Raw genomic sequence first — 20,632 nt, forward strand, 5'->3', positions numbered from 1 at the left:
CCCAGCTCTCAGATCATGATATTAATTTAAAATACTTGGAAACCAGCAAAAGGATAGATTACAGTATATTAACCAAGTCTAATCCAGGAGACTGAAAATCTTCCATTGTGCTGAAAATGTCAACATTAGCCCTTCAATGTTGCTGTGAACCACTCTCTCCAATCAATTCCCAATAACAGTAATAAGCAATAATTCAGAAGGACACAGAATTAAGTTTGGTGTCATGAGAATACTGCTTATAAGTTTTATTACAGTTTTCAGTGAAGAAAAAAATGATGCTGATGAAATTCTGTGGCATGTGAGTTAGAGAGCATGTATAACACAGCTTGGTGAGGCCTTTGGAGGTAGAGCACAGTTTAGGTGAAATAAAGAAGGGAGGCTGGTGTTGTGGCTCAGTGGTTTAAGGTGCTACCTGTGACACCAGCATCCCACATGAGAGACACTTTGAGTCCCAATTGTTCCTTTTCTGATCCAGTTCCCTGCTAATGCACCTGGAAGGCAGCAGAAGGCAGCCCAAATGCCTGGGGTTCTGCCATGTATGTGGGAAAACAAGAGAGAGTTCCTGGCTCTTGGTCTCAGCCTGGCCCAGCTCTGGCTATTGTGGCCATTTGAGGACTGAACTAGCAGATGGAAGATTCTCTCTCTCTCTCTCTAACTGCCTTTCAAATAAATAAGTAAATCTTTTTTTAAAAAAAGGAGAAAAATGACAATTAATATGAGCTTATTATTTATATTTCGAATTTGAATGTTACATAAGACCACCTCTCACAGAATGAGGAGGAGATTGTTAAAAATGCCCCACAGGCCTGTGGGATGAACCCCCTTATGGGAGCTCTACCAGGAATCTGCCTCCTTAACAAGCTCTCCTGAGTGATTTCTCATGTTCAGTAAAGTTCGAGGGCCACTGATGTACACTAAAATAGTAAATCAAAACTACTTACTGAGTGCTGCATGTTGTGCTAGATGCTGAAATACACAAATAAATAAAACAGACCCACTTCAAGAACTCCCAAAGGCAAATTATGACACCAAAGTAATTCACCATTATTTACTCCTGTTGAGTTATGTAAACTGTTAAACTTGAAGATTGAATTTTCAAGTAGGTTACTTTAAACTTCTTAAACTAGAAATGCGCTTTATTATCAATTAAAGTTAACCAAAATTATCATTGAAAACATCGTTAATCCATTCTCTTAGATGTTGCAGTCAGAGCGCATTTTAAGTTATTTGCCTGAACCAATTTGAAATGTTTACAAAGAACTGAAAGGCAGCTGTGTCTTTGGGGCCCCAGCTTCTCTTTTCTTTGCCTTTACCATCTCCCTGACATTTCTTCAAGGGTGCCTGGCTTCATGGCCTCCTTCTGTTCTTCTACCAAAACTGCTCTAATGGCATGGATGTAATGTAGAGTGCTGAGCTGATAGGAGAAATTGGCTTGCACTGTGACTCTGGAACTAAATAAGGATGTGGCTTTGCACATGTTTCTTGAACTCTCTTAGTCTCCTTATTTGTGAAAATAAAGGGCAAGGTATTAGAGCTCTAATCTTTCCAGCCCTCTCTAGCGTTATTGAGTTTTCTGTGCATTGCCGTTCAGGATGGGAATGGAGGTCTTCTTGTGGTATGCAGAGAAATTGCAGCAGGAGGCAGCTCAGATGAGTTGCTCATGAATGATGGAGCAGAGGGGATCTGTGTAGTACCATTAGAACTAGAGTGCAGTCAGAGCACTGGTCTTGAGTCTGCTGAGCTCTGCCTCTGACTTGGCACAGGCTATGTGAACACATCCTCTGGCTTTTCTGTGATTCTTTTAACTTGTTTATGGGTGGAGACCATAATGAGAGCTGTTCTCACTGTGTCATTGCTGGCACTACCACAGGCATGCACAAATGTGTTTAAGGCACATGGTGGGAATCCCACAAATTTTGCTTTGTTCACTATGAAGGAGCAGCTTATCCAATGCTTCACTTTACCTACTCATTGCTGAGCTGTTTATTTATCATGTACGTACACAGCTTCTAATGTTCCAGGAACTGAGCTGAGAGCTTCACTTTACTGCAATTCTACTTACTCTTGTAACAAACTCAAGAGGAATTATTATTATGCTCTTTAGACTAGTGAGGCAAGTAATGCAAACACCCTTCCCACGGTTACTGCCATAGTAAGCCAGACAGTCTGGTTCCACAACTTGTGTTCTCGACCATTGCTCTGGTTATCTGTACAGAAGGTCAGGAAAAGAGGTGGAGGGAAATGTGGGACATTCAATTATGTTCTTTGTGAAGTGCTCTGGATAAATCAGGTGAAGTAGAAACAGATCATAGTTATTTATAAAGCATCCAAAATACATGTTAGCCTCCAAAATCCAACCATTGGGTGCTGTTTTGGAAGAAGCATCAGTCTGGCACCAGGGATATTTGCAAAGCATTTTGAATCTTTATGGCAGTCCCTTATGAATAACCCAAAAGGTTAGGATATTCAAAATCTACTTTACTTTAATCTCATTTTTTAAAAAATAGTACAATCAGATATTTCTATTCTGTTGATTTTTTAAAAATTTAAATTATATAAGTTTCATATATTTCATATATACAATTTTAGAAACATAGTGATACTTCCCACTCTGCCCTCCCTCTTGCCCACACTCCAGCCCTTCTTCCTCCTCCCTTACCCATTCCTACTCTTAATTTTTACAAAGATCTACTTTCAGTGTACTTAATGATCATAAATTAACCCTATACTAGGTAATATTTCAACAAATAGTATGAATAAAAGAAACACTGTGCCTCAACAGGAGAGACAAGGTCTGTAAGCAATTATCAAATCTCAAAATGCCTATTTCACGCCAATATTTCAGGTACTCTATTAGTACTTTGGATCAGGGAAAACATATGCTGTCTATCTTTTTGGAACTGGCTTATTTCACTAAATATAACAGTTTTCAGTTGCATACATTTTGTTGCAAAAGACAGGATTTCATTTTTTTACAGCTGTTTAGTACTCCATAGTGTATATATACCATAATTTCTTCATCCAGTCAACAACTGATAAACATTTAAGTTGATGCTTTATCTTTGCTGTTGTGAATTGAGCTGCAATGAACATGAGGGTGCAGGTAACTCTTTAATATACTGATTTATTTTTGGTTTGAGTAAATTCCCGGATGTGGGATGGCTGGATCATATGGTGGGTCTATATTCAGATTTCTGAGATATCACCATACTGTATTCCACAGTTATCGCTAGTTTACATTCCTGGCAACAGTGGAATCCCTACATCATCAACAGCATTTCTTGTTTGTTGATTTCTGTATGAGAGCCATTCTAACTTGGGTGAGGTGAAACCTCATTGTGGTTTTGATTTGCATTTCCCTGATGGCTAGTGATCCTGAACATTTGTTGGCCATTTGAATTTTCTCTTTGAAAAATGCCTATTCAAGTCCTTTGCCCATTTCTTAACTGGATTATTTGTTTTGCTGTTGTTGAATTTCTTTTTTTCTTTCTTTCTTTCTTTTTTTTTTTTGATAGGCAGAGTTAGACAGTGAAAGAGAGAGAGAGAGACAGAGAGAAAAGTCTTCCTTCCATTGGTTCACCCCACAAATGGCTGCTACAGCCAGTGCACTGCGCCGATCCAAAGCCAGAAGCTAGGTGCTTCCTCCTGGTCTCCCATGCAGGTGCAGGGCCCAAGGACTTGGGCCATCCTCCACTGCCTTCCCGGGCCACAGCAGAGAGCTGGACTGGAAGAGCAGCAACCAGACAGAATCCGGCACTCCAACTGGAACTAGAACCTGGGGTACCAGCGCCACAGGTGGAGGATTAGCCAAGTGAGCTGCGGCGCCAGCCTTTGTTGTTGAATTTCTTAATTTCTTTATAGATTCTGGATATTTACCCTTTATCAGTGTGTAGTTTGCAAATATTTTCTCCCATTCTGTCAGTTGCCTCCTCACTTTGCTGAGTGTTTCTTTTGCAGTGCAGAAGTTTCTCAGCTTGAATTAATCCCATTTATCAAGTTTGGCTTTGATTATCCTGCTTCTGGGGTTTTTTCCAAGAAGCCTTTGCCTGTGCCAGTGTTTTGCAGAGTTTCCCCAATGTTCTCTAGTAATTTGCTGATATTAGGTCATATATTTAGGTTTTTGATCCATTTTGTATGGATTTATGTGCACTGTGAAAGGTAGTTGTCTAGTTTCATACCTCTGCATGCAGAGTTCCAGTTTTTCCAGCACCATTTGTTGAAGAGACTGTCCTTGCTCCAGGGATTGATTTTAGCTCCTTTGTCAAAGTTAAGTTGTTTGTAGATGTGTGGATTGGTTTCTGGAGTTTTTATTCTGTTTTGTTGGTCTACAGATCTGTTTTTATGCCAGTAATAGCCCTGCAGTATGTCTTGAAATCTGGTTTTGTGTTGCTTCCGGTTTTGTTTTTGTTGTTTAAAGTTGCTTTAGTTATTCAGGGTCTCTTGTGGTTCCATATGAATTTTAGCATCATTTTCTAGATCTGAGAAGAATGTCATTAATATTTTGATTGAGATCACATTGAATATGTAAATTGCTTTTGGTAGTATAGACATTTTGATGATGTTGATTCTTCCAATTCATGAACATGGAAGATTTTCCATTTTTTATATCTTCTTCTGTTTCTTTCCTTAATGTTTTGTAATTCTCAACATGGAGATCTTTGACATCCTTGGTTCAATTTTTCCAAGGTATTTGATTTTTTCTGTAGCTATTATGAATAGGATTGATCTTATTAGTTCTTTCTCAGTCATGGCATTGTCTGTGTATACAAAAGCTGTTGATTTTTGTGCATTGATTTTGTATCCTGCTAGTTACTAAACTCTTCTGTGAGTTCCAGTAGTCTCTTTAGTGGAGTAGTCTCAGTAGTGGAGTCTTTTGGATCCCCTAATATATAGAATCATGTCATCTGCAAAGAGGGATAGTTTGACTTCCTCTCCTTCCCAATTTGTATCCCTTTGATTTCTTTTTCTTGCCTAATGGCTCTGGCTAAAACTTTCAGGAATATATTAAAAAGCAATGGTGAGACTGAACGTGCTTGTCTGGTTCTGGATCTTAGGGGGAATGCTTCCTGCTTTTCCCACTCAATAGGAGGCTAGCTGTAGGTGTATCATAAATTGCCTTGGTTTTGTTGAGGAATCTTCTTTCTATACCCAATTTGCTTAAGGTTTTCATTGTAAAAGGATGTTGTATTTTATCAAATGCTTTCATTGCATCTGTGCAGATAAGCATATAGTTTTTGTTCTCATTCCCCACATGGGTACAGGGGCCTAAGTACTTGGGCAATCTTCTGCTGCTTTCCCAGGCACATTAACAGGGAGCTGGATTGGAAGTGGAGCAGCTGGAACTCGAACAGTCACCCTATGGAATGTTGTTGCCTCAGGTGGTGACTGTACCCCATATGCCACAGTGCCGCCCCTAAATGGTTATTTTTAACCACTTAAAATTGTGAAAATAATTTTCTTCAGGGTTGGTTTCAGTTGTTAATTTCTTTACTACACAAACGCAGCTGAACTACTTAGGTAACATGTGGTTATGCCCTGGACATCACTTCCTTATTTCAAATTCCTTTTGCTCTAAGCAGACAGTTCTCAGCCTCTGTCCATATGATTGCCCAAAGAATCTATTTTTTGCCTCATTTCGAGGCAGAGAGAAGGAGAAAGAGAGAGATGCCATCTGTTGTTTCATTCTTCAAATTCCAGCAATGGTCCTAGACTGTGATGGGGAGTGGAGTCAGGAGCTAGGAACTCAGCCCAGATCTCCCACATGGGTGGCAAGAACCCAATCTCTTGGACCAGCACTGTCCCCTTCCAGGGTCTGTGTTAGCAGGGAGACAGAGTCAGGAGCTGGAACTTGATATGAAATTCAAATACTCTGATATGGGACTTTGGTATCCTAACTGGGGTCTTAACTGCTGGGCCTAATGCCTACCTCACTCTGAGCATACCTAAGTATTATTCTTATTTTTATCACTTCTATTTATAAAGGGGTACATGCCCAGCAACCTGCTCTGCCAAATTATTGGTATTAATTATTACCCTGGGGACGATTTCCACGTATTGAACTTGGCCCCAAAGCTCTCTGTTTCCATCTAAGCTGTCTGTCCTCTTGCTCAGCTGACTCTGTTCTTTCACTCATCAAACTCTGGTTGTGAACCTACTCATGTCAGGTACTGCTGGGCTCTGAGCTTGCCAACACAAAATACAAATTCTGCATTCTGAAACTCTCCAGTTGTGGAACACTCTGTAGATATCTGCCATATTTGGTAAGTGGTGTGATACAGGTATACCCAGGTACCATGACAACATAGAAGAAAGGTACACACCAGTGTAGGAGTCGCAGAGAAGATTTCACAGAGAAACTGACCTGTAAGTTGATTTTTGAAAGGTGGAATTGCAGTTAAATAGTGATTGGAGGTAGAGAGGCCAGAGTCCTTCAGAAAAAGTAGCACCATTGCAAAAGCAGAGAAAAAATAGAGAATTAGCGCATTCAGAAAACCAAAGGGAGTTTGGTTTGGATGGGCATTAAGTATTCCAGGCAGATGGTGACACTAGGATGGCACAGGTCATCTGGGGATAGATCATGAAGCATCTTGGACTCCACACGAAAGTCTTTGGTCTGCCTTCAAAGTGTTTACGTTGAAAGTGTTCCAGACATGTTTCGAAGGACATAATACATCTCCTACCAAGAGAAATACATATTTACACAGAAATAATCAAATAAGTACAGGTTTCAGGAAGCTTTCAGGTCTGATCATAGACTAACATCTGGTACTTTGGATAAAGGAGAAGCAGTAACCTCATTGTGGGCAGGGGCATATTTAGTTCTATCAGCATGGGGAGGAGTCTGTTGGTGCTTAAGAGAGTCGTGTGTGCAGAGAGCCTGGGAAGCCATTGCAGAAGTATGGTCACTGAAAGGGAGGCAGGAGGGATGCTGCCTTCAGATTTGAGTCCTGGCATGGGTATAGCATTCCTAGTAAGTTATGATTAATTATATGTGGCTGACAACTGAAGTGGTTTGGGAAAGAGGAAGTATGAATCTAACTGACTTCAAGGCACCACAAGATGTGAGCTCAGTGTAGTGCAGGCTGAGGCCTCAGGTAGGTCAGAGGCCTAGGGTTCCACTAAGTCAGCCTGTGGTGCTTTTGCATTTTGTCTATATCACCAAATGCCCTTGCTGCATTTATGAGTGGATTCTCTCTCTCTCTCCCCTTCCACTCCCCTTCCTCACTGTGTTCTCTTCCTCCTTTCCTTCCTTTCTTCCTTCTTTCCATTAATAAGAAGAGTAGCATCCAGGTTAGTAAGACTATAAACTTATTACTATCTTTGCAGAAAATCATGAATGGTCAACTTTAATAGCTGGAAAGTTTTTAAAAATCCCTTTTTACTCAGTACTGATAATTTTAAATATTAAGAAGGACTCCAATGTTACATATTTAATGCACTATTGCCTTATCAATAATTTGTCTTTAAATTTGTTTCTTTGAGATCAAGAGGGAGACAGAACACACAGTTAGATGGGAGAGAAAAACAGAGAGAGACAGTATTGTCATCTTCTGGTTCACTCCTCAAATGCCCACAACAGCCACGAAAGTTCATTTGAAGCTGGGAGCCAGAACTCAATTTGTTTTCTTCACGGGTGGCAGTCACCCAAATACCTGATTCATCACCGCTGCCTGCCAGGGTCCACATTAGTAGGAAATGAATCAGAAGCCAGAGATAGGTCTTGAACCCAGGCACTCAGATGTGGAGTGTTGGTCAGTTGCTTAACCAGCAGGCAAAATGCATGCCTCTATCATGTGTGTTTAACTTCTATTTGATACACATTTTGCAGGTTTCTCTCTTTAAGGAAAATGGAAAGAATCAAGGATGATTGTCAGTTTTCCAAGGACAATTTCTATGGAAATATTTAGTGGAATTTCCTTCTTAATTCTGTAGCACAGTTACATATTATTCTCCTTGAAGTTAGTATTGATTCAGTGTACCTGTACAACTACCTTTAGGTATAGACACATGGGACACACTTTGTGATTTAGATTATAAGACAAAAGCCTCCCAAATTTCCAATTCAAGAGCTCCTATCAAGATCATAACATGGGGGCCTGCATTGTGACATAGCAGGTAAAGCCTCTACCTGCAGCCCCGGCATCCCATATAGGAGCCTGTTTGAGTCAAGTAAAATAAAATTAATATTTAAAAAAATCAGTTCCATCATATTTTGAGAGATCACCTTGACTGTGAGGGGCCATATGAAGTGGGAGTGAAAGATAACCAGAGTAGGAAGACCAGTAAGGAGAATTGCCAGAGCCCAAGGAAAGACTTCCAAGACTGAACTAGGGCACTAGGATGCACAAGAGTGGAGATGGAGAGTAATGGAGGTGCTGGGGGAATACGAGGGCAGGAGATAGGGAGTGGTAGAATTAAGGCCGTAGGGAGGACCGGGAGGAAACAGTTAAAGAGACAATAGAGGACCAAGAAAAAGTTATCCATCCAAGGGAGGGAGCAACACAGGGAGGACACATGAGTACTCAAATGTCCTAAGAGCTCGAGAAAGATGACGTCTGCAATGAGTCTTTTGGATTAGAAAACTAATCATTAATAATCTTCCACAAATTGCTTTCCAATGGATGATGGGGACAAAACTCTGATTAGAACACATTGAATAACACATGCGGTGACTAAGAGATAATGAACAAGTCTTTGTGTTGTCAGGGAAAGGAAACTAGAGTGAGGATTGGCACAGGAATTGTGCACAGTAGGTTAAGCTGCCACTTGAGATTCCATATCCCACATTGGAGTGGCTGGGATGGAATTCCGCCTCTGTTTCTGATTCAGCTTCCTGGAAATGTGCCTGAGAGGCAGCAGATGATGGTTCTTGTAATTGAGTTCTTGCCATACACATAGGAGACCCAGATGGAGTTCTTGGCACTTGGCTTCAGTCTGGCCCACCCCTGGTCGTTCCAACCATTTGGGAAGTGAACCTGCAGATGGAAGATCTCCTTTTCACTCTCTCTCTCTCTCCTTCTATCACTCTGACTTTAAAATAATTAAATATAAATACACTGATCTTTAAAAAAGACATACTCAATGGAAGGAGGCTTAAATTCAGATTCTTTTTTTAAAGGTAGGGAGGGCTTGAGCTGATGTATAGTCTGCAGGGCTAGAACAAATAAGGTCTTTGTTCTAGAAGAAGTAGGGGGAGGGGTTCATGAACATTGCAAGAAGTTTCACCTCATTTTTTGTCAAATTAAAGAGAAGCTCTTCACATGCTAGACACATGAATAGATGAAGGAATCAGGAAGCTGATTTAAGAGAATATACTATATGTTATTTCTTAGTGTTGCTTTCTAGTGTTTGTAAATACCCAGGTGCCTGAAGAAAGTCAGTGTTTGTTGTACTTGTGATCCTGGGTCTTCCGCCATGTGCCACAGAAAAAGAAGGTGATACATATAACCAAGAATAGGGAGTGAGGAAAGAGGGGAAATCGATTTGGGAAATGGGCCTCTGAAGCTTGTACTACTCATTTTCAACTATTTTTGGAAGCAATGTGAAGTTTGGAAGATAAACTTTTCACATTGTTTGTTTTACAGTTTCCCATTGTTAATGTCACATAAATTGTGTTTGTTGTTACTTTTGAAAAATTCTTTTGAAATGCAGAGTGAGAAAGGGGTGGAGGGAGAGAGAGTCAATGAATGCTGTTGGACTTAATGCAGTAGGTTGTTACTTCTTTGTATTTACTTATTAAATTCTCTAAATTCGACCTAAGCTGTACACAGCGATCACTCTAGTGGTTTTTCTTCCTAAATATAGCTGTGCTGGGCCTTTGGCTGCAGGGCACAGGCTGGAAGGTTTCAGTTTTTCAGATCTTCTTTTCTGGTGTCTGATTTCCTGAAGTCCGAGAGACAGCTGTCTGGGGGCCTGAGAGTTAAGATGATGAACATGCAGATATCAAGGAAATGGTTTTCTTACAGTGATAGCTCCATTTAGATATGAGCATTTCCTCTTTTTTTTTTTTTTTTTTTTTTTTTTTGCCTGACTGCAGAGCATTGTAAGTTTCAATTCATGCTAAATTCAGACATGTTCTTTCTTAGTGAAAAATGGGGCGGTTAGGGTTAACTTCTTGAGCATGCTTTACACTAGGCAAGATCTAATCTAATGAATCTCCAGATGCCAGTACTTTGACATTTCCACCATGTATCCTGTAGAAAAGAAATACATACGGATATTTGCAAATTAAACCAATGGAAAATATTTTTTTTTTTTTGCATTCAAAGATAGCCTGTTTTTATTTGTGGGCAATTGCACTTTCTCTTTTAGCCATGTTTCCTCAACAGTCTGAGAAAATTGAAACATTCAGTCCTCTCTTGCAGTTGGGACTTTTACTAAAAGTATGCACATTTTCTAGGTATTGAAAGAGGAAGCACTGTAGGCCTGGTTGACTGATTTCCTTCGCTTAATATTTGCTTTGCTAAAGTTTGTGTTTCACAGAAGCAGTTTAATCTTTATGGTCTAAGTGAAATAGTAGAAGAAGCAATTAACCACTTAATTTAAACTATGCTAACAGTCAATCCAAGTAATTCTAATATTGGACACTTTCACTACCTGAATTATTGATGAAAACAAATCAATAACGTGGAGTATTGGTTATGATCCAATGCCAAGCTGGGTTTAAAAGTTTAAATGAAGTTGCCAGTTTAGTTTCCAGCATATAGTGTTTCTGTCCACATGACTTACATTAGTGATGTTGAATGGCAAAACTGGAGATTTTCAATCATTTTAAACTTCGGTTGTTTAACATTGTGTGGTTTTATTACATCTTCCTGTTCTATTTTTTTATTCATGTGCAATTTTTGCTTTCCAGTAAGTGGCTTTATGCTTAACCAAGCAACTACGTAGTGTCACTTTGCTTGTAGATTTTTTTCCTGGAGATTCCTAGAAGTCTTCTAATTGGCCTTAAAAACAGTTTTGGAAAATATTGCCTTAGAAGAGCTCTGTATTCTCTTAGAAGTAGAGAAGTGGGGGAAAACTGCTCCTAAATTTGATTTTAGGAATGAAGAAACTGAAGCCAGCAGAGGTTAACTGTCTAAGGTGAAACCACCAAATACAGGTTGTGACGTACTGGTAACCAAATGGCTGCAGGCGTTCTTGTCATCTGTGTCTACATCCATTGCGTTGGGGCTTTTCAGCTTGTTTCTTCAAAAGGTGGCAGCTGTTTCCCAGTACTTGAATTTTACCTTACAGTTTGACTTCCTCTCACTGATAGAATTTGGGGAAAATAAAGTGCCAGTTAAGCAGCAATAGATCACTAATGCATCATTTTTTTATATATGTTCTTAACTTCCAGAGTATTCTGGAAAACAGCAAAGTGCATAGTGGGTTTTTTTGTATTTTTTTTTTGCTTTTGTTTTTTCATGTTCAAGTTTTTTCTTTGCTCAGCACCTTCTTCCAAGTATTTGGCAAATTTTCAAATTTTTACTTTGTATGCAATTTCTTTGCATCTTCTACTTTGGAAAGCTTTCTAAATGTGTTCTTTTCTTTTTATGAGCTTTTAGAAACACATTTGACTGAGATAAAATTTTTGTCTATGCTATTCATATTACTTTGTGGCACAAAGTTGTAATCCACTTAACAGCTTCCAGCACATTTATATTTTTTTTCAGCAAGCAGGTGATGCTGTCTTCTATGTCCATACCAGCAGGCAAATTGCAGCAAGCAAGTCACTCTGGAATAAGTGAAAAAAATATCTTTGATGAACGGGAAGGTCAACTTGTATTTGATAAATTTCATTTGTCACCTACAGCTATGCCCATTAGCATAAGGCATTGTCATATTTGCAGCCCAAATACAATCATATTATCTGTTTTTTTTTAATTGTTGCTTTTGTGGATTTACTCACTCTTAAATGAGAGACAGTATGATGTAATAAAATGAGTAATGGATTTTATTATAGGAAACCTGAGTTGAAATTTTGGATCTTCAACCCATTAATTGTGTCACTTTGGGCAAGTCACAAAACTCTCAAACTCCATTTCTTCATTACTTCATTATTTTGGGTAGAAAGATAAAGTATGTCACACATTTTGTAGGCTGCTAAGCTCCGTACATTTTCAGTTACCTATTGGACATTGTTGATTATCTTTTGTCGAAAATCCGTCTCAATATGTATTCGCCAGGCCTTTTTTTTTCTTCTGACTAACCTGATTCTTTAAAATAATACTAACATTTTCCCCAGGACCAATGTTTCCTATCTCAAAATAAGTTTTTGATATCTCTCTCATGTATACCTTGTAACTTACCCATTTATTTCTGAATGTTTGCATCTTGTAAATGTTCGTTCACTTTTCCCCTTTTCTATTGCTTTATTTCCTCCCCTTTTCTGTCTCACCCCTTAGTTTCAAATTGTGCTGTGCTATGTCTTATATCCCTATTTTTTACTCTTGTAGATTTGACATGCATCTTGGATTTCTTACCCTATACTTTGAATGGAATGTGTTAATTCTCTCATAGTCAATTCTAGCTCTAGTACCTCTTGTTGTTGCTAATAATAACTCCTTTGTCCAGCTCTGCCTTGAAAGACCTCTCCCTGTCCCTAATGGCTGCTATGCCATCTAAGCTAATTTTTGATAGTTATCATTTAAAGATTCAATAATTATTTGACATTTTGCCTCATTTACTTTATGTGTGGATATTATATACATATGTATTTTTTTCTAAAAATATTAATTAATATTACATTAATATTAATATTACAAGGTAAGTGATAGCATTTATCATAATGTGGGGGAAAGAAGGGTATATTGTCACATACATGATACAATTCAGTGAAACAATTTTTATAGCCATTTACCAAATGATATGATATTGAAACAATTTTTATACTGTTGATATATTAAGTTTTCCACAGATAAGAAAAAAACATGAGGTTTTCTTTCTAGCTCTGGCTTATTTCACTTAGTATAGTGATCTCTAGTCCATTTTGTTAAATATGTCAGTATTTTATTCTTTTTATGGCTGAGTAATATTCCATGATGTATATATATCATATTTTCTTTATCTAGTAGTCAGCTGAAGGACATCTATGTTGATCTCCTATTTTTGCTATTGTGAGTTGAGGTGCTGTAAACATGGGAGTGTAGGTGTCTCTTTCATTTCTATTCCCTTTGGATACATTCCCAGAAATGGGGTAGCTGAGTCATATAGTAGTTTCATTTGCAGCTTTCTGAGGAGTCTCCAATCTCCATACTGTTTTCCATTGCTGTTGTAAAGGCCAATTTTTAGTGGTTCCTATTTCCCTGAGGGAAGAAGAGACCCAGATAATGAAAGTGATACTGAGGATATTAACTAATTTTAATAATCATGATTTCCTCATAATAAAAAAAAAGAGGGAGACTACAAATGTAGTGGCTCTCAAATGAGATAACACATACAACTGACACACTCAATCTAAGAGTTCTTCAATATCAAATTGTGGTGCTAGTTCAGTAAAATGGAGAGGATGTATTATAGGTTTAAGATTTTTTAAAAAAGATTTAATTATATATTTAAAAGGCAAAGTTACAGAGCGAGAGAGAGAGAGATTAAAGCAGAGACAGAGACAAAGATATCTTCCACCCACTGTTCCACTCAAATGGCCACAATGACCAGGGCTGGGCCAGGCCAAAGCCAGAAGCCAGGTGCTACTTCAGGGACTCTAACATGGGTGTGGAGCCCAACCACTTGGGCCACCTTCCATTGCTTTCCCAGACATGTTAGCAGAGAGTTGGACAGGAAGTGGATCAGTGGCGACACAAGGCTCTAACTGGTGCCCACTACCAGCCAAGGCACGGCGCCGAGCCCTGAGATAATTTTTAGAAAGCTTGAGTAGTGCCAGGATTTAAAGATTTAAATTCTAGTTCTAGTGTCAGAGAAATACATGTGAACCAATTCTTCCAATTTATACAAATTTTGCTTCCAATAAAAGCAATGCATTTTGTTTTGTCACTTGTAAAGAGGCAAATTATAGGAACTTAATTAATTTGTAATACTGTTGGTGTTATATTAAACAATTGGTCTCTAAACCCAATTTCAAAATGCATTATTTTAAATGTGAAACATTTGTGGAGACAAAATTTGGCTGTGTGTTGTCATCATCCCTCCAAGAGATGTTTCCTGTGTTTTATTTATAAATGTTACTTGCCTTCCCTTACTGTATGAATTAGGCCAAAAAATCACAAATGTAAAAAATCTTCGGGATTGCCTAATCCAAGCTCTGCACATTTTACAAATGAGGGAGCAGAGAAAGAGAGGTTAAATGTTTTTCACAAGGTCATAGCTAGTCAGCAGCCAAAAAACTTACACTTCTCTCTGGATTATTAATTTAATGCTATAAAACGGTGTACTGTAGGACCTAAGATAGCCAAAACAAAATTAAGGAAAAGAGTAAAGCTGTTATACTTTCAGTACCAGGTAGGTAAACTTGCTGTAAAACTACAGCAATTAAGAAAATATAATATTGGCATAATGATAGAAATACATCTACACTAAAATGATGCACAGATATAAGACTGTCCCTACCCTTTAAAATGGAATCAATGGCCTTCTCAAAAAATTGCACTTAATAGGATGTAGCAAGAAAAATCTAAAAAGAATCTACACTCCTACCTCAAACTAAACAGAGGAATAAATTTGAATGGATTCAAGTACAAAAAATACAAAACTTACATTGATCATTCTGTTAAAACATAGAGAATATATTCATTGCTTTAAAATATGTAGATTTCTTAACTAAGACACAAATTCACTGGCCATAAAAAAGGTTAATAAATGGGATGTTAGAGAATTTCTGCTCATAAAGTGATATCCTTAGGAGAATTACAAATAAAGCCACAGGTTGGTAAATAATTTAGGTAATATATTTGTATTTATCAAATTACTCATCAGCAGAATGTAAAGAACTCCTACAAATCAAAGAAGCAGGCAGAAAATTCAAATATAAATGAATGAAAGTCTTTTTTAAGATTTATTTATTTATTTGAAAGTCAGAGTTACACAGAGAGAGAAGGAGAGGCAGAGAGAGAGGAGAGAGAGAGAGGGAGTTCTTTCATCCAATGGTTCACTCCCCAGTTGGCTGCAATGGCCAGAGCTGCACCAATCTGAAGCCAGGAGCCAGAAGCTTCCTCTGGGTCTCCCACGTGGGTGCAGGGGCCCAAGGACTTGGGCCATCTTCTTCCGCTTTCCCAGGCCATAGCTGAGAGCTGGATCAGAAGTGGAACAGCCGGGACTAAAACCGGCACCAATGTGGGAAGCCAGTGCTTTAGGCCAGGGCGTTAACCCGCTGTACTACAGTGCTGGCCAAGAATGAAAGTCTTAAACAGATATTTTATCATGTCAAAATGGTTAAGAAACATGAAAAGTGGATCAATATTGTCAAAACCACCATGAAAACACATGTACCTCAGTAGATAAAATTAAAGATTATTGGCATATAAGTCTTATATGAAGTAACTAGAATTCTTCATTGCTGATGGGAGTGTAAACTGGTGCAAAACTTTAGAAAACTGTTTAGCAATATCTACCAAAGCTAATCATCCTTTTCTGCTCTTAGTTACATGTATACCAAGAGAAAGGAGTATGCGTGGCCATCAGAAGACATACATAGATGGGAGTATACAGAGGGTTTGTTCATCAAGGCTGAGGTGGGGACGGCGACGTTGTGCTGCAGCAAGTTGAGCTGTCACCTGTGCTGGCATCCAGGTTGGAGTCCCAGCGGCTCTGCTGCTCACTTGGTTCCTCGCTTATGAGTCTGAAAAAGCAGTGGAAGACAATCCAAGTACGTGGGCCCATGCCTCCCGTGTTGAAGACTGTCTTGTCCTGGGGAGTGAACCAGTGGATGGAAGAGATTCTCTCTCTCTCTTTCTCTCTCTCTCTCTCTCTCTGTCTACTTAGCAAATAGAAACAATCTGAAAAAGAATGAAGTGGGGAAAACTCACATTGTCAGTCAATGATAGCGTGTGTAAAAACTATTATCAAATGGTTACATAAGAAAATATCACAACATAATGAAGAATAAATTATAACAGATGAATCTCACTGACATCATGTTGAAGAAAAGACGACAAATAAAAAGAGTACATATTACATGGTACCATTTAGATTAAATTTAGAAGACAGGTAAAACTAATATAGATGAAAGAGGTCAAAATAGTGGTTGCCTGGGGTTACAGATGGAGAAGGTACTGCATGGAGATGACACAAAGTAGCCTTAACATCCTTGGTGGATCTCTGAATGTATATATGTGTGTGCATATAAATGTCTTCATATGTGTATATATGTATGCATCCATTCATGTGTATATACACATGTATATATATGTGTATATATGTATAGAAGTATTCTGTATGTTTGCTTTGTCTAAATTATATCTCATTTTATAAAAAAATGCCAAAGATGTTCTTTCCTGAAGAGATTTTACCATTTCAATATCTAGGAGAAAAAAACATCTAATTCTTTTTAGGCTGGTAAGTTCTTCAAGCATTTGCTTTCCAGAGGTTGGAATCCCAACACCATAGCGTCCAGTCTTGGTCTCATCATAGCGCACATAGACAATGCTAGTATTTTTGTGGTTCTCTGCCGGGTTACACAGCCGGAGAACGCAGGTCTGGGATCCCTAGATCTTCAAGGGTTTGCCTGGCAGCTGGAGGAATCAATATGTCAATGTACTGGTAATTTAGTTTGGAGAACTCCATAAAAATATTGACTATGTTAGCATTCTCAAACAAACATTAGGGAGAGGAGAGAGGGGAGAGAAAGAATGAATCTTCCTTCTGCTGATTTACTCCCCTAATGCCCACAACAGCTAGGGCTGGGACAGGCAACAGCCAGGCTAAGAACTCCATCTGGGTCTCCTACATGGATGCAGAGATCCGCATACTTGAATCATCCCCTGCTGCCTCCCAGGTTGCGTTAGCAAGAAGCTGAGGCTAGACTCAAACTCAACTCTGGGGCTCCAATGTGAGAAACCCGTGTCTCAAGATGTGTCCCAACATCTGAGCCAAAATCCCACCCCCGAATGGTATCTAAAGTAGTGATGTGCATTTCACAGTGTCATAAATTCTTGCCAGGGGAAAAGCATTTGGGTGGGAAGAAATGTGGTATTCTAGTCATTGGCATCATAGGGCTTATATTGACTATTCTCTGGAGCTATTGATAAGGGTTTTTTTTTAGTTGAAATTTGGTAGAAGACACTAGTCATGTCTGGTATGATTTGTCTATAACTGTTAAATTAAAACCTTATGGGCTGACCTCATGGTGCAGAGGTTTAAGCAGGCATTTATTAGAGGGCTGGTTCTACGCCTTCATGTTCTGCTTCCTATCTAGCACCTGTCAATGCATCTGAGAATGCAGCCGATGTTGGTCCAAGTGATTGGGTCCTACCACCCATGTGAAGGATCTGGATGGAGTTCCTGGCACCTGTCTTCAACCTGGCACAGAGCTGGCTGTTCTGGTCATTTGACAAGTGAACCAGTAGATGGACAATCTTTCTCTTTGTCTGTCTTTCCCTCTCTCTCTAATGTCTTGCCTTTCAAATAAGTAAAAAAAAATAATAATAATAATGAGGAGCACATTTTGGATCAAGAGATCACTTTCCCTAAGATGTTGGCCTCCTAAAATAAACTCTTTTCTCTTGCCACACCTCCCCCCCAAATTAATTAAAACCTTAAAGGACACTAATAAAAATGACATTTCATTTGTAGTCATAATGCATTATTATAAATTAAATACATTTTAAAATTTAGTTTTATCAAATACTGTAAACCTCTAATTTATCAAGGTTTCACTCTGATTTTCCACAGGAATTTAGAAGATGGAAGAACTCGGAGATTGCTGTCTTCTGCCATGGACTTGGCAGGTGAAGATGAAGCACAGGAATATCATTTGTGAACTCTGTCACTATTTGGAAACCCCTTTTAAAGAAACATTTCCTTTCTCTCCTCTATCTTCAGATTACTACTTTCTAAAACAGCTCTTAAACTTCTTACAACCTTATTCCTTGACAAATTGTGTTTTGCTTGCAAGAAACATGGCAGATCTCTACCAAAGCTTAGAATTTCAGCATTTCAAAAAATAAACATATTTCTGCAAACCTTTATGAGGCAGACATGGCTCTCCAAAACTTTCTCTCAAAAGCGGTCTCTGAAAAGGTAAAATGCTTGTTGTGGGTCACCAAAATGTACACATTGTGGGAGTTTCTCTCATTCCCTCTCCTGGTCTCTCTTCCTTTAACACTAGATGTTTCAAAATGAGAAGAAAATGGCATCTGGTCTCAGTGGGTATTAGATGTGATGATAATCCTTTCTGTAAATCATCTCCAAAAACATGGTTATTTTTGTGTTAATCTATGCTAATTATCATTCTTTGAAATTCGTAACTTTACTCCTGTACTTTATGAAATTTTAGTGGGATCCACACTGTGGTGCAGTGGGTTAAAGCCCCAGCCTGCAGCACTGGCATCCCATATGGGTGCCGGTTCGAGTCCCGGCTGCTCCACTTCTGATCCAGCTCTCTGCTATGGCCTGGGAAAGCAAGAGAAGATGGTCCAAGTCCTTGGGACCCTGCACCTGAGTGGGAGACCTGGAAGAAGCTCCTGGCTCTTGGCTTCAGATCAGCTCGGCTCTGGCCGTAGTGGTCATTTGGGGAGTGAACCAGTGGGTAGAAGACCTCTTTCTCTCTCTGGCTCTACCTCTCTCTGTAACATGTCTTTCAAATAAATAAAAATCTTAAAAAAAGAAATTGTAGTGATAAACTTGAGACAATATATGATTACTGCATAAGCTAAAACTTATTTCTTCAGAATGAGAAGGACTATACGATTTCTCTTATTTCAGTCTAACTTTAGGAACTACCAACTGGGGATTTAGTGGGGGATAGTCTCAGAATTATCTGAACAATAATTTCATGCAGCACTCTATATTGTTTGATATAGAAAGTGGATTTCCCTAGGGAGTTTGAAAGAGTTTCCTTGTCTCAACTCTAACACCTGTTCTGAAATCTCCTTCATGGGCATCATGGAACTGTGATATATACAGTATACCGCATATACAGTATATGTATATATTTGTATATATACATATACAGCATATACATGGAACTCTAAAGATCCTCCAGAGTTTCCCAAATGGTGTGTAGTGATACACTGCTATGCCCAGAATGGCTACAGCTGTGTGGTGATACCAGCTCCTGGGATCTTGATAGGATTAGTGGAGCCTTGAAGTACTGTCCACTTTTATTGTTCTGTTACATGCAAGTGTTGAGAAGAACTAATCATAACTCTTGTAGATAAAGAAGCTGAAATCATTTGAGTGTGACTTTATTACAGAGTTCCTTAGATGCAATGCTAGGCATAAAATCCAGACTTTTCTAGCTTTTGCTATGATGCATTGTGATCATGACATACTTCTTTCTTTCCTGTTGAATGAGACAGTAAAATTGAGTTTCTGATCTTGGTATATACCTTAATTGCTGAATTTTTCCTGGAATTTATTTTCTGCATTTTTTTATAAATTTGTATAAGAAGGCTTTAAGATAGATTCTGTCATCACTTTTTAAATGGAAGTGGAAATTGACATTCAGAGAAGTGAAGTGACTTGTCAGAGACTTCAGAATAAGTTATATAATTCACATACAGATCTGCTTCAATCCAAAGCTTATGCTCTTTGCACAATATCATAACCAATATCATAACTAGTTGTCATAATGAACAGTAATTGTCAACTTGCAAGGGAAAAGAATTGGGCCTTCAAAGGGAATAGATACAAGGTGGCTGATTTTCAGTATATGAGAAGGGAAGATTGTTAAGGGAGGCAATGAGGCATTGGTTGTAGCTGTCAGGACCTGTTCTCCTCTTTGAATTAGCAATGGCTTGGGGGTAATGGGGATCCTGCAGTAATTTCGAACATGTCAAGACCTTTTGAAAAAGAATGTCGGATGTTTTATTGCTACTACAAGGCATAGGATTTGGGAAAAAAAATTAAATTGGAAAATAAGTACAGAGAAATATATTTTTACAAAGATTAAGAAAGTTAGACACCACAGTATTTGTATTACCTTTACATTGTCCCAATGGACATCTTCTCCCTAATCACAGTAGTGTACATAAAGAGGGATAATGAGGGGCTATCTCTGTTCTTAAACTGACCAAAGGTCTTGTCTTGAACTTTGTTAATCCACCTTTATGACCAACAGGTGGTTTGAAGAAATAAGCTCTCTAATCATTACATATCCATGGGGCTGAGTACATGGGAAATAACTGGCATTCCTCAGACACAGAAGTGAGCACCAGAGGGGAAAAAGGAAAAGTAAAATATCATGACATGTGAATGTGGGCTTTCAGAAATTGTGGATGTATTTCTGTATTTCCTTGGGTGGTGAGTGACTGGATCGGAAGGGAAAATGAGCCTGGTACAACCTGTAGAGCTAGAATTCAATAAAATCAAAGAACAATAAGTTAGTTCAAAAGAATATAGCCACACATTCACTGAAAATCTCTCAATGGGTAAAGATAGAACAAAATTATGTACCAAGAAGAATATGGAAATATTAATTGAAGCACATTGTACATATAAAAGTTTATAAGCTCACAATGTCATTAGGAGGAGGGGA

General features: G+C 38.6%; 1 protein-coding gene across 6 annotated transcripts in view; it reads left to right on the forward strand.

Annotated features, from left to right (window-relative positions):
- Window positions 1-20,013, forward strand: part of LOC100347331 (RNA-binding motif protein, X-linked 2) — a 177,775-nt gene extending 157,762 nt beyond the window's left edge. For 4 of the 6 annotated variants that reach the window (XR_011387782.1, XR_011387783.1, XR_011387784.1 and 1 more), the window contains 2 exons: window positions 15,578-15,802; window positions 17,827-20,013. The gene's annotated coding sequence lies outside the window, so the exon portion shown is untranslated. The remainder of the gene's footprint in view (window positions 1-15,577; window positions 15,803-17,826) is intronic. The other 2 variants (XR_011387785.1, XM_051859456.2) reach the window with 1 other exon arrangement.
- Window positions 20,014-20,632: the final 619 nt, after the last annotated feature.

The sequence above is a fragment of the Oryctolagus cuniculus genome, chromosome 4 (genome assembly GCF_964237555.1).
Source record: "Oryctolagus cuniculus chromosome 4, mOryCun1.1, whole genome shotgun sequence".
Lineage (NCBI taxonomy): Eukaryota > Metazoa > Chordata > Mammalia > Lagomorpha > Leporidae > Oryctolagus > Oryctolagus cuniculus.